This window comes from Siphateles boraxobius, unplaced genomic scaffold (assembly GCF_051911475.1).
Source record: "Siphateles boraxobius isolate OS27281-9 unplaced genomic scaffold, OSU_SipBor_1 37, whole genome shotgun sequence".
In the NCBI taxonomy this organism is placed as follows: Eukaryota; Metazoa; Chordata; class Actinopteri; order Cypriniformes; family Leuciscidae; genus Siphateles; species Siphateles boraxobius.
Genome location: NW_027508997.1, coordinates 3,401,752 through 3,415,668, shown reverse-complemented (window position 1 = coordinate 3,415,668; position 13,917 = coordinate 3,401,752). Strand labels below are relative to the sequence as shown.

The window sequence follows — 13,917 nt, the reverse complement described above, 5'->3', positions numbered from 1 at the left end:
ACAACTAAAAACAGAAAACTATTTATGCATACAACGCCATTTTGGGGGCCTGAAAACGCAAACTTTTTAAAACGGGTTTCAAAGTGCAAGTTTTTGAAAATGATGTGAATTTGGGAAAATGGTGACGTCATGCGCATTCGTATTATGTGTTCAGTTTATAGCCGTGTAGTTTCTTTACAAAGGCCAGCTGCTGGCCTGGCATGAATAATAAAGTGTTTTAATCGTTTTCTTGGATCAGTGTGAACGGGAATCATTTTGACAGCATTGTCGTCTGTAAAAAGCTTCTGCGGAATAGCATGTAAAAAAATGATTGACACTTATTAAAGTCAAAATCAAATTCTTATTTTTTAACAGAATATTGAAGCATTTATTATAAATAATTTATCCATGCACATCATTATTTATTTATTTATATATTATAATCTTCAGTCAAAAAAAGTTCCCCTCCCTCTTGCATTGACATCTCTTCTCTTCTCTGATGACGTGTTTATTTGCATGAGGACAGATCAACCTGTCCCTCACAAGAGCAAACTACAATGATCTAATCAATTCCTGAGGAACAAAATCAAGTCACTCACCACATTTTTTCTAGTTTGTGAAGCAGTTTTACTCAGATAAACATGACAATAGAGAAGAAAAGACTATTGCAAATTCCATTTCATTCCGACTTTAATATCAACCATGATATCAAATTTGAGACTGGAAGATGTGAAACTGCAGCTGTTATATACTGTACATTCTTCATGATCTTACCCCTTTAAAATTACTTTTGCTGATGTGACCTAGAGTGATTCTGTCATATAATATATTTCTAAAGCCCGATCGGTTGATTCATTTTTAGGTTACGTGACAAAATATGTTTTACAGTGAGAGCAAAAGTGTAAAAATACTGTGAATCATACCCAGCTCTGATTTGCTCGTTTTAATCAAACTCCCACCCTGAGGAAACTGTCTTGTTGAAGTTCATTACGCTGAAGAAAGAGCAGAAGCTGAGCAATACTGCTGTTTATGTCAGGAAATGGTAAGGGATATCAACTGCACTACAGTATTTCTCATTTTTGAGACCTTAAAGGAGATGCAAACATTAACATATTTTAGAAATATCGGATTTTTATAAATCTGCTCAAATGTCATTTGATAAGGATAATGTTTATAGCTGATGAACTTAGTTAATGTATATGAAATAATCATATCTTTATTTCCAGTTCAGGTCTTGGAGCCACTAATAATGACAAAATGAGTGGAAACTTCCAAATGTGACACATCCAAAATGTGCAGTTTTGGGCTACTCCAGGACCCCAGGACTGAGAAACACTGGTCTAGATGATTCAGTCAGCTCAAACACCTCCCACTGATAGAGATGTGAGATACATGCAAGAGGCTTCATTCCTGAACAATAAGAAACAGTGCCTTGTTACGCAAATAGTGCCACTGCTCATATGAATTCAGTCAGTTGGATTAAAATAAGGATATTTTCCTATTAAATAAAAAACATATTTTAGTTACTTAGATATCTTTGAAGACCAGGGCTGAGTTTCCCGAAAACTTCTTAACGCTACGTCATTCTTAAGTTACACCTTAAGCTGTACCTTATCGTTAATACGTGTTTCCCGAAACGTTCTAAGTATACCTTCTGTAAGTCATACGTTCGGAAGGTTGGTCTGGAGCACTCTTAGCTATACCTTATCACTCTTGGCAGTTCACTCCGCTAGTGGGCACCACTGCAAAAAGCTTCTTTACATCTAATGCTTTCTGTACACCTAAAGACTTTGAAAAGATTTAGAAAAAGACTTTATAAGATTATCAGCTCACATCTAAAGACTTGGGTTCACAGTTTTTAGTCTCAGACTAAAGACTTGCGATAATATCAAACATGTTTGATATGAAAGACTAGAGAAAGACTGGCATAAATCGGGTCACCGACTGCAGATTATCACCTCACATTTAACGATCGAGACGACGGAAGTGCGCCGAGACTCCAGTAAGATTCCTAAAGACTGCCGGTCTTTAGTCTGGGACTGTGAAAATCCTTTGGTGTACGCCCGGCATTAGTCTATACGAATATTATTTTAAATTGAATACACCCAGTGTTCAATTAGGCTAATTCAAGTGTGCAAATAATAAAATTGTCATCACACTGATTGTTGTTAGCTTTTTAATTATATTATCCAAAGGTACATCAGCTGGCAAACCATTCGAAAGTAAAGGCTTATTCGTCTATTTAAAGTGGTGGGGAATTTGGTCAAACTATGGCAGCGATACAGAGTTGTGCTAAATCATAGACGGCCGTCCGCGAAGCCATTTAGTGTATGTGCTATTATATTCGCGAAAACTTTAGTCCCCTGGCTACCATGTCAGAAGATACAATTCAAAAGAAATTTCGCCTGCCACGACAGCAAATTCAGCAGCTTTTAGATCTTATTAGTCCGGATGTGTCAAGACAAACTCGACGGAACCTCCCCCTCAGCCCTTTGTGGAGTGCCACCTCGTCTAAAAGGATGTACATTTCAGTTGGATTTAAGCTGGGGGCTCTCCTCTTTCTTTCTTTTTTCTCCGCCATAGCTATTGATTAAATCAGTGGTTCTCAACTCCAGTCCTCGGGACCCACTGCTCTGCACATTTTGTATGTCTCCTTATGTAACACACCTGATTCAGATCATCAGCTCGTTAGGAGAGACTCCATGATCTGAACTGAGTGTGTCAGATAAGAGAGACATACAAAATGTGCAGAGCAGCGGGTCCCGAGGACTGGAGTTGAGAACCAATGGATTAAATGTTTCGCGTGTTGCGCTTTTATTGAGTAGGTCATCCAATCACAGAATTTTTTATTTACACCAATAATGTGATGCAACTGCTGGGCAATCAACCCTGGTTGTGGAGTAAATAAAGAAATTATAGCAAATATATTATATAAGTGGCCCTTTCTAATGCAATGAAAGCATACGGACAGTTACTGTAGTGGGTTAGACGCATGACACGTTTGAGCACGAGGTTGTGTGTTCGCGCACTCTTTCCGAAATTATATAAAGTATCCAGGGTTTAATTCAGTTTGCAATTTGTAATTTTTTATTTTTTATAATATCCCATGAGTCCAAATAAATGCAATTTCCACTATTATATCAACAAATTCAGCACCACGGACAGCACCGGGTAACGCCGCACGTAAGAAGGTACATCTTAAGCGGCTTCCTAAGGCATGGTCCGAGGAACACACCGAGAAACGGTATACCTTCAGTTAAGTTATACCCTAAGAGTCTTCGTAGCGCGCTAAGAGACAACGTTATCGGGAAACTCAGCCCAGTTTTATTTAGTATTATTTATACTATTATAGTATTTATTAATATTTTGACTTGGCTTTTGTTTTTATATTTTCATTTTATTTTAGTACTTACTTTAGTAGTTACTTATTTACTTAAACATATTTCGGTTTGTTGCAAAAGTAATATTTCGTTAAATTCATTTTTCTAAGTTTAAGTTTATTTTATTGTAGCTTTATTTCAATTAGCCTACTGGAACTATTATTTTAATTACCAAAATAGTTTGTTTTATTTTCAATTTTAGTTAAAGTCACCATGAAATCAAAATGGCATTTCTTATTGCAGGATTTATTATAAATGATTTATGCGTGCACTTCGTTTTTTAATATTTTTTTTATTCATGTGCCCTTAATCAAAATAACTTCCCCTCCCTCTTGCAGTGACATCTCTTTTCTTCTCTGATGATGTGTTTTAGTGGCACGAGGGCGGTATAACCTGTCACTCACATGAGATCGAACAACAGCAAACCACAACCACCCAAACAAGTATAGTTGGACAAAAAATGTCCCCTCACAATAGCAAAGGAAAACTATTGCAACTTCCATTTCATGAAAACTTTAACAAAAACAACACCTTTTTAGACACTAAAATGGCATTTCATCATTAGTTTGCATCAAATTTGTTTTTTCAATTTGATTAACCATTAGATTAAGGTCAATATATTTTTCATTAAAGGTCAGAATTTTCAAAAATAAAAGTGCACAAATATCTGTAGGAGTTCACAATGTCACTATGACTACCGTGATTTGGTTTAAACAAAACAAATCAGTGTTAAAAATGCTGATCATTAATTTAATGTGAGAAGTTGACAAATCCATGTGACAGGATAATATGCCCCAACATCAGGTGTGATATCAAAGAAGCACAAACTGAATCTTGCATCAAAGTCAGATCCCTCCTGCCATATGGCAGCTCCTAAATGCAGTTCGATTTGATGTCCAGGGCTCTGCCGCTAACTGAAAGCTACAAAGAGCATAACACGGGTTAGCTGAGTAGATTAAACAGTACTAGATTTGATTCTGTTGCCACTTCAGAGCGTTGAAGCTCTCAGCAAACAAACAGCCAGTCTATCTTCAGGATTTTATGCAGCTGACTCATTTAAGCATAGTAACGGCAATTAGTTTTTAGGATTAAAGATGAGGGTTTACATAGAGAGGTTTATATTTCCCTCATGATGTTTTATCAGCAGTTAATAACGTGTCCAATCAATTAAATGAGCATAAAATTACACAACATAATTACTGGCAGATTATGAATAATGGAGCAGAATTATTATAAGAGTCTTAAAAGGGAATTTTACTGGGTTATACAATAACTCATGGCATTGGAGATTTTTTTTAAATATGTTTTTTGTATTAGTTCCTTTTCACGCCTACCCAGACAACAAAAATGTTCTGAAAACGTTCTGCTAAAGTTCCCATGAAGCTAAGAAAATGTCATTTCTGAATGTTCAAAACGTCCAGTTAAGAGTTTTTTTATACAAAAAACAAAAAGGTTTAGGGAACCTTCCATTTTAGTATTTTGCAAATATTATGGAAATGTTACTTTTGAGTGTTCTCTAAACATTCTAAAACAGTTAAATTTATTAAAAAAGAAATTAGATGAAATCTAACTAAAGGGTTTTCAGAAAGAAGTTCCATGAAACATGTATAAATAATGTTTTTGAGCAAATGTTTTGAGAACATTATTAAATGTGCTATATGTAATTTTTTTGTTACATTTTTTTTAAATGTAATTTTTTTTGACTGTACTAAAGCATAAAAATACCATAATATGTTTGCAGATATTTAGGAAACATGCTGAGTTCACATACTTGTTTCTCCGAAAAACAATGCTATAGCCAGTTATTCTACTTTGAAATGTGCTTTCTGTGTTGGAATGTCCGTTTTGGTTTTGGTCAGTGTGATCTCACCCACTGCCAATTTACCCAATAGTACTGTACAGTATATCGACACCCAGGTTGCCAGTTGGTGTAAAACACAGCGTATTGCAGCCATGCAAGCCAGCAAAAGAATTGGGTCAGAGATCATAGATTCTACCCGACCTAAAAAGCCTCGGCATCCATTTAAAAGCTCAATGACCAGAGGCGTTTAATAGTCAATTAAAACGTAGATAAATCAACTCATCAACTTACAGTTTAAGGCTCATCACCTTCCATTGAGTGGCCTCAATCTGGCAACCCGTGTGAGCGTCAAGTCTGAGGAGAAGGGGACAGGAGAAACAACTCTCTCCAATTTTTTGAATTTGGACTACAGTACCCATTTTATCCGATAGCTGTCAATATTACAAACTGTTCCTTTAAAAAACAGGTACTTTTGAATGAATGCTCTTTCAAAGTTACTGGAATAATGTTTGTTCAGAAGAGAACCTTGCCAGAATGTTAGCCAATACTCTTCAGTACCTTCCCTGTCAGCTGGGTACATGCTCTCTGTCTTCAAACCAAGGATGCCAGAGAGTATCCCTCCTGTAGCAAAACGTGCCTTCAGGCAAGACTGGGGGATTATGGGAAAATGAAGTCAGATGAGTGCACATACATGACAGAAGAGCTGATCACCCCCCGGCATCTCTCTGTGCTTCAATCTATCTCTTTCTTCATCTCTGATCACCTCCAGTGTCTCTTTTCTCCTCTTGACGTCTCAGCTGTGGGGCTCAATGGATTTGGAATCATGGATTTCTTCATGCATCTTTTTTGTAAAGTGGGACACCCTGCTGTGCGTACACAATTGCCACTAAAGTGTCTCTTTCCCACAGTATCGCTAACCCCTCTCCAGGTTTTCTCTTCAGATGAGAACAGCTTTCTTTTTGAATTCCCCAGTTTTAGCATTAGCTTTGACCTTAAAACAAGCTCTTATCATGGGCCAAAAGATCTGGATCCTCTGTTTTATGTTTCCCATGATTATTTTTTAAAGTGCCTTTTTGCAGATAGTTTTGACTCTATTTGCTTTTTCTTGCTAGTTGAGCTAAATTATTAAAACTAACTCTAATGACTACACAGTTGAGGGTAGCCTGAATTAGTTTGGCCCTTTGAAATGGAATTCCCAAAGTGTCTTAATACCAGCAACTCCGTCAGTCTTCAAAGGGAACTTTTAATGAGGGAATCTGTTACACAAACTAAAACCGATTACGCCGCGCTGCATCTAAATTCTCCTCTAATATATGATCCTCCCTTGGTCATTCAAATGATAGTAAATGCTTTGTCCTTAACAAGCAATGACATTCATTTCTGGCTTGTAGCTAGATTACTTCATACATGGCTAATACCCCATTAAACATGTCTGTCAATCTGTGATGATTTCCTCTGGACCAAGTTGCATTCCCACAGGCTGAAATCTGAATGAGTTTCTTACACAGAAAACACAAACCGCTGTGCAAATGATTAATTGAGTGATTTTGTCTGTAATTGTGTTTGTGTAAGGTATAAAATGAACAATAAGCATTTGGCTGTTCCATTAGCAATATGTCCACATTACTTCGAACCAGATAGAAAGAAAATTTCTCACTCTGATTTCTGGCCTTCTTATGGCCTCTACACACACCACTGCAAATAACACAATTAAATGATAGCAGCGTGTCCAAATAAATATTGCACCCAATTTATTAAGCAATAAGATCCAAAAATGTTAAATACAAATCACCACTCATTAGCAGAATAATGTTGCAGTTCAAGAAATAATGTCTTACCTGGAATAAGAGAAATCAGTGATTTTTTAACGAAAATCACAAGCAAGAGTGTTGTTTTGACTGTAATTTTAGACTTAATATTGGGTGTCTCAGAGCAGCACATAAATAAATATGATTTATAAAAAAAACACAACAGGTGTTCGAGCAATAAAAATCGTTTCTGGGCAGTATTTAGAAAGCAGGATGAAACAAATCTAATATTTATATTATTTATATATTAGTATTAATGTTTAATATGATTATTATTTGTTTGTTTGTTTATACACTGAACAAAATTATAAACACAACACTTTTGTTTTTACCCCCATTTTTTATGAGCTGAACTCAAAGATCTAAGACTTTTTCTATGTACACAAAAGGCCTATTTCTCTCAAATTTTGTTGACAAATCTGTCTAAATCTGTGTTAGTGAGCACTTCTCCTTTGCTGAGATAGTCCATCCACCTCACAGGTGTGGCATATCAAGATGCTGATTAGACAGCATGATTATTGCACAGGTGTGCCTTAGGCTGGCCACGATAAAAGGCCACTCTAAAATGTGGAGATTTATCACACAGCACAATGCCACAGATGTCACGAACACAGGTGCATTTTATTCATGGCATTTTAAATTACACAGAGATACCGTGACGAGATCCTGAGGCTCATTGTTGTGCCATTCATCTACGACCATCACCTCATGTAGCAGCATTATAATGCACGGCCCCATGTTGCAAGGATCTGTACACAATTCCTGGAAGCTGAAAACATCCCAGTTCTTGCATGGCCAGCATACTCACCGGACATGTCACCCACTGAGCATGATTGGGATGCTCTGAATCGATGTATACGACAGCGTGTTCTAGGTCCTGCCAATTTCCAGCAACTTCGCACAGCCATTGAAGAGGAGTGGACCAACATTACACAATCAACAACCTGATCAACTCTATGCGAGGGAGATGTGTTGCACTGCGTGAGGCCTCCTTTTATTGTGGCCAGCCTAAGGCACACCTGTGCAACAATCATCCTGTCTAATCACCATCTTGATATGCCAAACCTGTGAGGTGGATGGATTATCTCGGCAAAGCAGAAGTGCTCACTAACACAGATTTAGACAGATTTGTGAACAATATTTGAGAGAAATAGGCCTTTTGTGTACATAGAAAAAGTATTAGATCTTTGAGTTCAGCTAATGAAAAATGGGGGCAAAAACAAAAGTGTTGTGTTTATAATTTTATTCAGTGTATATTTTTACACAATTTTTCTCTAAAGCCCCTAAGACCATTTGTATAAGGTTGGCTTTATACAAATGTGCTGCGTCCGAAATCGTGTACTGAGAAGATACTTTGAATTTTTTTATTTACTTCGTGACCGTTAATGTATGGATATGGCTAGTTTGAATGAAATTTTGACGTACTACATCAGCCATGTTGTTACACTCCCATGACACACCAGAGTCAGTTGCGTCACTTCAATGGCATTCATAAATCCTTTCCCGTGGCCCCATAGGATTAGCCTTGCTCCGGCCTCCTACGTACTTCCGCTCAATTTTCATTTTCCTTCAGTACTACGTCTGGGATTGTGCTGTAATCTTTGGTTTTCTCCGATCAATTTTTTACCGGGCCAATCAGCGAACAGAGGGAGTGGCTGAGAACGATGACCTTTATGTCTTGCGTTATTTTGAGTTGTAGTTCAGTAATGGCAGCGGAGAAAGATGCGAGCGAAGCCATTCGGTCCGTTGTGGCAACGTACAGTAGACAGTATGCGCTTTTCCGCAATATACTTATTACAGTAATTTCATGCTTTCGATCAGCAAATGACAGCAGCTTTCTGGCAGGAAGGATTTGAACGGAGAGATACGAAGCGTGGCAGGTTAGAGTGTTTGGATAGTAAATTCGGTAACATTTAAGTTTAGGGTCCAATTCTCACTATCAATACGGTAGTTTATTAGCATGCATATTACTAGAATATTGGCTGTTTATTAGTACTTATAAATCACATATTAATGCCTTATGTATGACCATATTCTACATGCCTTAATCCTACCCAATACCTAAACTTAACAACTAGCTTATTAATTATTAATAAGCAGTAATTAGGAGTTTGAGGCAAAAATCATGATTAATAATTCGTTAATAGTGAAAACTGTACCCTAATCTAAAGCATTACTGTAAATTCACCAGAATTCTGAAGACATTTCTAGTTCAGTGGTCCATATACATTTCCAATACTCTCCATTAGTTCAAATGGGAGGGCAATTCCAGTTCTGTGTATTTTGACCATGGTAACCATCATGTGATGATCTATTGTATAACATTCTGTCATACTACTCCACATGTAGTCAGATTAACTCACGGCACCCTCATTCTCCTCAAACTAAAGCTCATCTGCGATGACACGATGCTGCTGCTCTCGCGGTCACTCCTGAGGGTTGTTTACTCTGGTCTAGTTTTTGACAGTAAAACTAGTACAAGCAAGCAATTAGCAGAGGAAGATGGATGATAACGCAAGAATAGCGAGCAGACCCCTCTGTCTGTGAAAAACAACACCACACGATTGAGGCTGCGACCTGCTGGTCTGTCTTGCCACATGAGGTATTATTCCACTTCGCACTGTAAAAAACAAAAAAACAAAAACAAACAAGGCCTGGACGGCTACAGCTGGCAACAGGCGGTAGAAAACCAGGGATGTTATACTGGACTGGAAAGTCATCAGTGAAATTGATAAGCCTGATTTCAAGAGAGAATCAGATATTCTCTGGTCCAGTACGCCAGCTGTGTGTTGTCTGCAGCACAGGCGCCAGATGGAAACGCTGCATTAAAAAGGTGTGAGACGAAATGGTATGTCTCCAAAAAACACCTCTATCTCCATCACCCTCTACTTCACAGCTCACGTCTGAAGAAATCGTGCAAGAGAAGACACGCCAGTCCCTCGATTAAAAGAAGATCGAGGAAACAGATGAATATTGGCTATCTGTTTTTGTAGGTTGTGCCAACCACCTGTTGCGTCTCTGTGTGAGTGTGTGTGTTATTGATTGGCTCGTGTGTGGTTGGAGGGGAAGCAAGTGATTGGGGGAGAAGGCTAATCCTGCTCATCCTCTTTTTCGCCAGGAGTTAGTGTGCTGGGGGAAATGCCTCGTCTCCTCTCTTCACTGCTGTGACCTGAATACAGAGCGTGTCTTGGTTCAGCCTGGAAGAGCATTGTTTTGATACGGATGTCTGCATAACTAGATGTCAAGCTGTCTGAGCGTGAGGTCATGTTAACATAAAGAAAACCACTCTGTTCTCTTTGCTTCAAGGAATGTTAAAATCCAGTTAGTTGGGTGTCTTTCCTCATCCCTGGGATTTTTCGCAATTGGCAAATTCTTGCTAACAGGGAGACTGTAAGGTTATCTGATGCAAGCTACTGAAAAGAAGCGATTCTGTTCTCATTGTGAAATTTGGGGAATTAAGCTCACCCAAAAAAATAATTCAGTCATCCTTTACTCACCCTTATGTCCTTCCAAACTCATATGACTTTCTTTCTTTCTTCAAAATTTTTCAACGCTTGCACCTTGGAACCTATTTTAAGGTTTTGCGTTCTCGAGCCATGCACCAGGCACTGTTGTTAATGAAAAAGAGCAGGCCGGAGCGCATGTTAGCGGCCCCTAAGTTCATAACTAATGATCGTTGCGACGGAAGTGAATCAATCAAAACTAACTTTAACTGGACAATAACTTTATTCTAGAGCTGCTGTAAAGCCAAAACAATCTCTGTTACATTCATTTCCTATTATCACTGTAAAACTGCTTTGAAACAATCTATATTGTTAAAAGCACTATATAAATGAAGGTGACTTGACTTCAGTATAGAAATTATTTTCCATCCTAATACAAATAATGAGGACTTATCTTTCACAGTGCTTCACTCTTCATATGACATTCTAAAACAGGGCGCTGAAGTTATAAAGAGATCAACATCTCTAGACCTTGCGCATTTTTCTGTTCCACTGCCCTGTGTCTCGCATTTTTAACTGTAAAAACTCATTTTTGCACTCCACTGTGCTGATTTTCCATTGTTTTTCATTGTAAAAGTGTGTTAGGCTTCTTCAAAAGAAGACATACGTTTCACATATGTCACAGTATTATAAAAACATGGAGCTTGCTCAAGTTAAAAGAAGTTAATCTTTTCAAATTTTTTCATTCCACTGACCTGTGTCAGGCATTTCTCAACCTCAAAAACGCGTTCTGTGTGAATGGTCCCTAATGCTTTCAAGGTTCAAAAAGCATGATTGCTTATTTTCCAAGTATTATAAAAGCAGTCCATATGTCGACTTGTGTGCTACTGTATATTCCAAGTCTTCTGAAGCAGCTTTGAGTGAGGATCACTGAAAAATCATTATTCACGAAATAAATTTAGTTGTTAATGAATCGGCACATTTTTTTAAATAAATCATTCAGATTGGGTTTGTAAGCTGAATCAACCAATTAATTGAAAATATATATATTTTTTTAATGTGTTCACTAATTGGGCATTGCTAATTCTCCCACAATCTCATTGCAACTGAGTTCAACAACAGGACCAGTACGATTAATGAACAAATCATTTAAGGTGCGGTCACATATGCGATTGGGAATTTCACATAAGAGGAAAAGATTTCATAGTAAGTTAGTATTCACTATTTATCTGTAACGGACTGCTCCAAGACTTAGGGTGAAGATCCAAATGCAGCTTTATTAGGTAGTGATGGGGAATTTCTAAACACTACTTCATGGACCTTTACGAATATTTTGTTTCGGAGAGTTTATCAAACGACACATGGTTTCAGTAAACAAGACTTCGTTACGTCACTAAACAAAACAAGCCCTGAAAATTGATGAAATAGCACTTGATATTTAATCTTATTAGATGATTAGTTAATTGCATTTGACAGATTACTTTCAACAAAACATTTCCAATGTGTAGGTGAATGTATGCAAAACGGGGTCACCAGCATGTGGCATTTCACACGCTTCAAAACATTTTGCAAAGCAATCGGTTCGGTTTGTTTTAAAGGTGCTCAAAGCGATGTCACACGTTTTTTAGGCCAAAACATTTTTTGTCACATACAACAAATATCTCCTCACTATCCGCTAGCTGCCTGTCCCCTGAACACACTGTAAAAAACACGGTCTCTGCAGACAGCCCAGACTCCACAAACGGCAACAAAAACAAACTGGGCTTACCCGCACAACGAAACATAACCAACTGTTCCAGCCAATAACCTATAAGAAGGGTTTGGGGGTGTGGTTTGGGGGGTTAGTGCGCGGATGAGGAGGACGGAGGGTCTAGCTAGCCTTCGTTTTGTTTGACAATACTTTAAACGTCAACAAGAAGTGATGTCACCCGACATCGCTTAGAGCACCTTTAAGCTTTGAAAAGATTTGTTTTCCCCATCACTATTATTAGGACAAGCCAGAATCATAATCTGGTCAAAGGCTCAAATACATGGGCAGAAAATACGGGGAAAAGAGGTAAACAAATCCAGAATATTTTTTTTTTTAAAAATCAGAATACAGGGAGAGAATCAAAAAACCAAGAGACAGGAAACCAGGATAATGCTCAGAAATGCAGTGTAACAACATACACGACTTCACAAAGAATGACTGAAAAACACAGGGCTTATAAAGGCAGAGTTAACAAGATAATGAGACAAAGCTAAAAGTAATGAAGCATAATGAGTCCAGGCAAAGGGTTATGGGAAATGCAGTTCATGATGAGATTGCACTGGACTAGCCAGGGAGGAGTGCCCTCTGGTTGAGATCAAGGGCACTCCAGATTGTGGATATGACATTATCTTCCCTCCAGTAGACTTGTTAATGAACCAGTCCAGATCATGAAAAAAATATTCAGAATGGTTTTGTGAACTGTGAATCAACTGATTTATTGAAAACGATATCTTAAAATGTCTCATTTTGTGTTCCGCAGAAGAGAATGAGTCATACAGGTTTGGTAAACTATGGCCACTGAAGCAGAACAGCGAGGATGGAGAGTCCAGGTTTATCCAGTGGAAGTGGGTTGTCGAGGTTTTGTGTCACACTCTACAACCCGGTTCCTCAGAGACGTCGGATTCAGTGGCCAAGAGTTGCGTCGCACAGTAAAGAACTTATCTGAAGCAGCAGAAAGGAGCAGCAACTGGCTGTGGTTGAGACGGAAAGATTCTAGCTGGCTGTGTACAGGCCGCCATGCTACGGTTTCGCAGAATTCTTGAAAACTTGAAGAGTCTGTTGGTTTATTTGTATAGGTTGTATAGTATTTACAGTCATTACGTTCCTGTGTAAATTGCGTGAATAACAGGGTGGTTGGGCAGATATTGTGTTTTGCGGTAGGTGGTATGCCATATGGAACCGTTGCCACTGAAACTGCATATTAACGTACCAGTGGGGCTCGACAGCCTTGGTCAAACGGGTTGGCGCGTATGGTTGGGTTTCGGAGAGATTGTGAGATTGTGGTTAGGTCTCAGCAGCAAGAGGGAAGTAGAGGTCAGTAAGCTGGGCTGAGTTGAGTGGTTGACGGAGGGGGGTGATTCTGGGACGCCAGAGTCACTGTCGAGCCCTCTTGAGGTGTCGTGGGCTAGTCGACGAAACACTGAGGACGGAAGGTGCCCACTTGAAGACCCTAGAGATGTCCCCTACTCAGCTCAATCCAGACGGTTGTCATGGGGGGACCGCACTGTGGTTGCAGCCGTTGTGTGTGCTGACGCGTGTTAACACTAGACAGAAGGAGATTTACATCACCATGGAAAGAAACGTAAATGGATGGAGAAGCATAGGTTACTGTAAAGCTATGTCTTAGTTGGTGCTTATCTTGGCGAAAGCCGAGTACAAATCAGCATGAAGTTTTAACATCTACTCTCGTGTAATGGAAATCATGAAGGTCTATATACTATAAACTATCACTATATTTTTTCTTTAACATGACCAA

At 38.5% G+C, this 13,917-nt stretch overlaps 1 long non-coding RNA gene across 1 annotated transcript; it reads left to right on the top strand.

Moving 5' to 3' along the window:
• Positions 1-11,925: 11,925 nt before the first annotated feature.
• LOC143703090 (uncharacterized) lies at positions 11,926-12,485 on the top strand. Its single transcript, XR_013190722.1, has 2 exons — positions 11,926-11,996; positions 12,354-12,485. It is a non-coding gene; the product is annotated as an uncharacterized LOC143703090 (long non-coding RNA).
• The last annotated feature ends 1,432 nt before the right edge of the window (positions 12,486-13,917 follow it).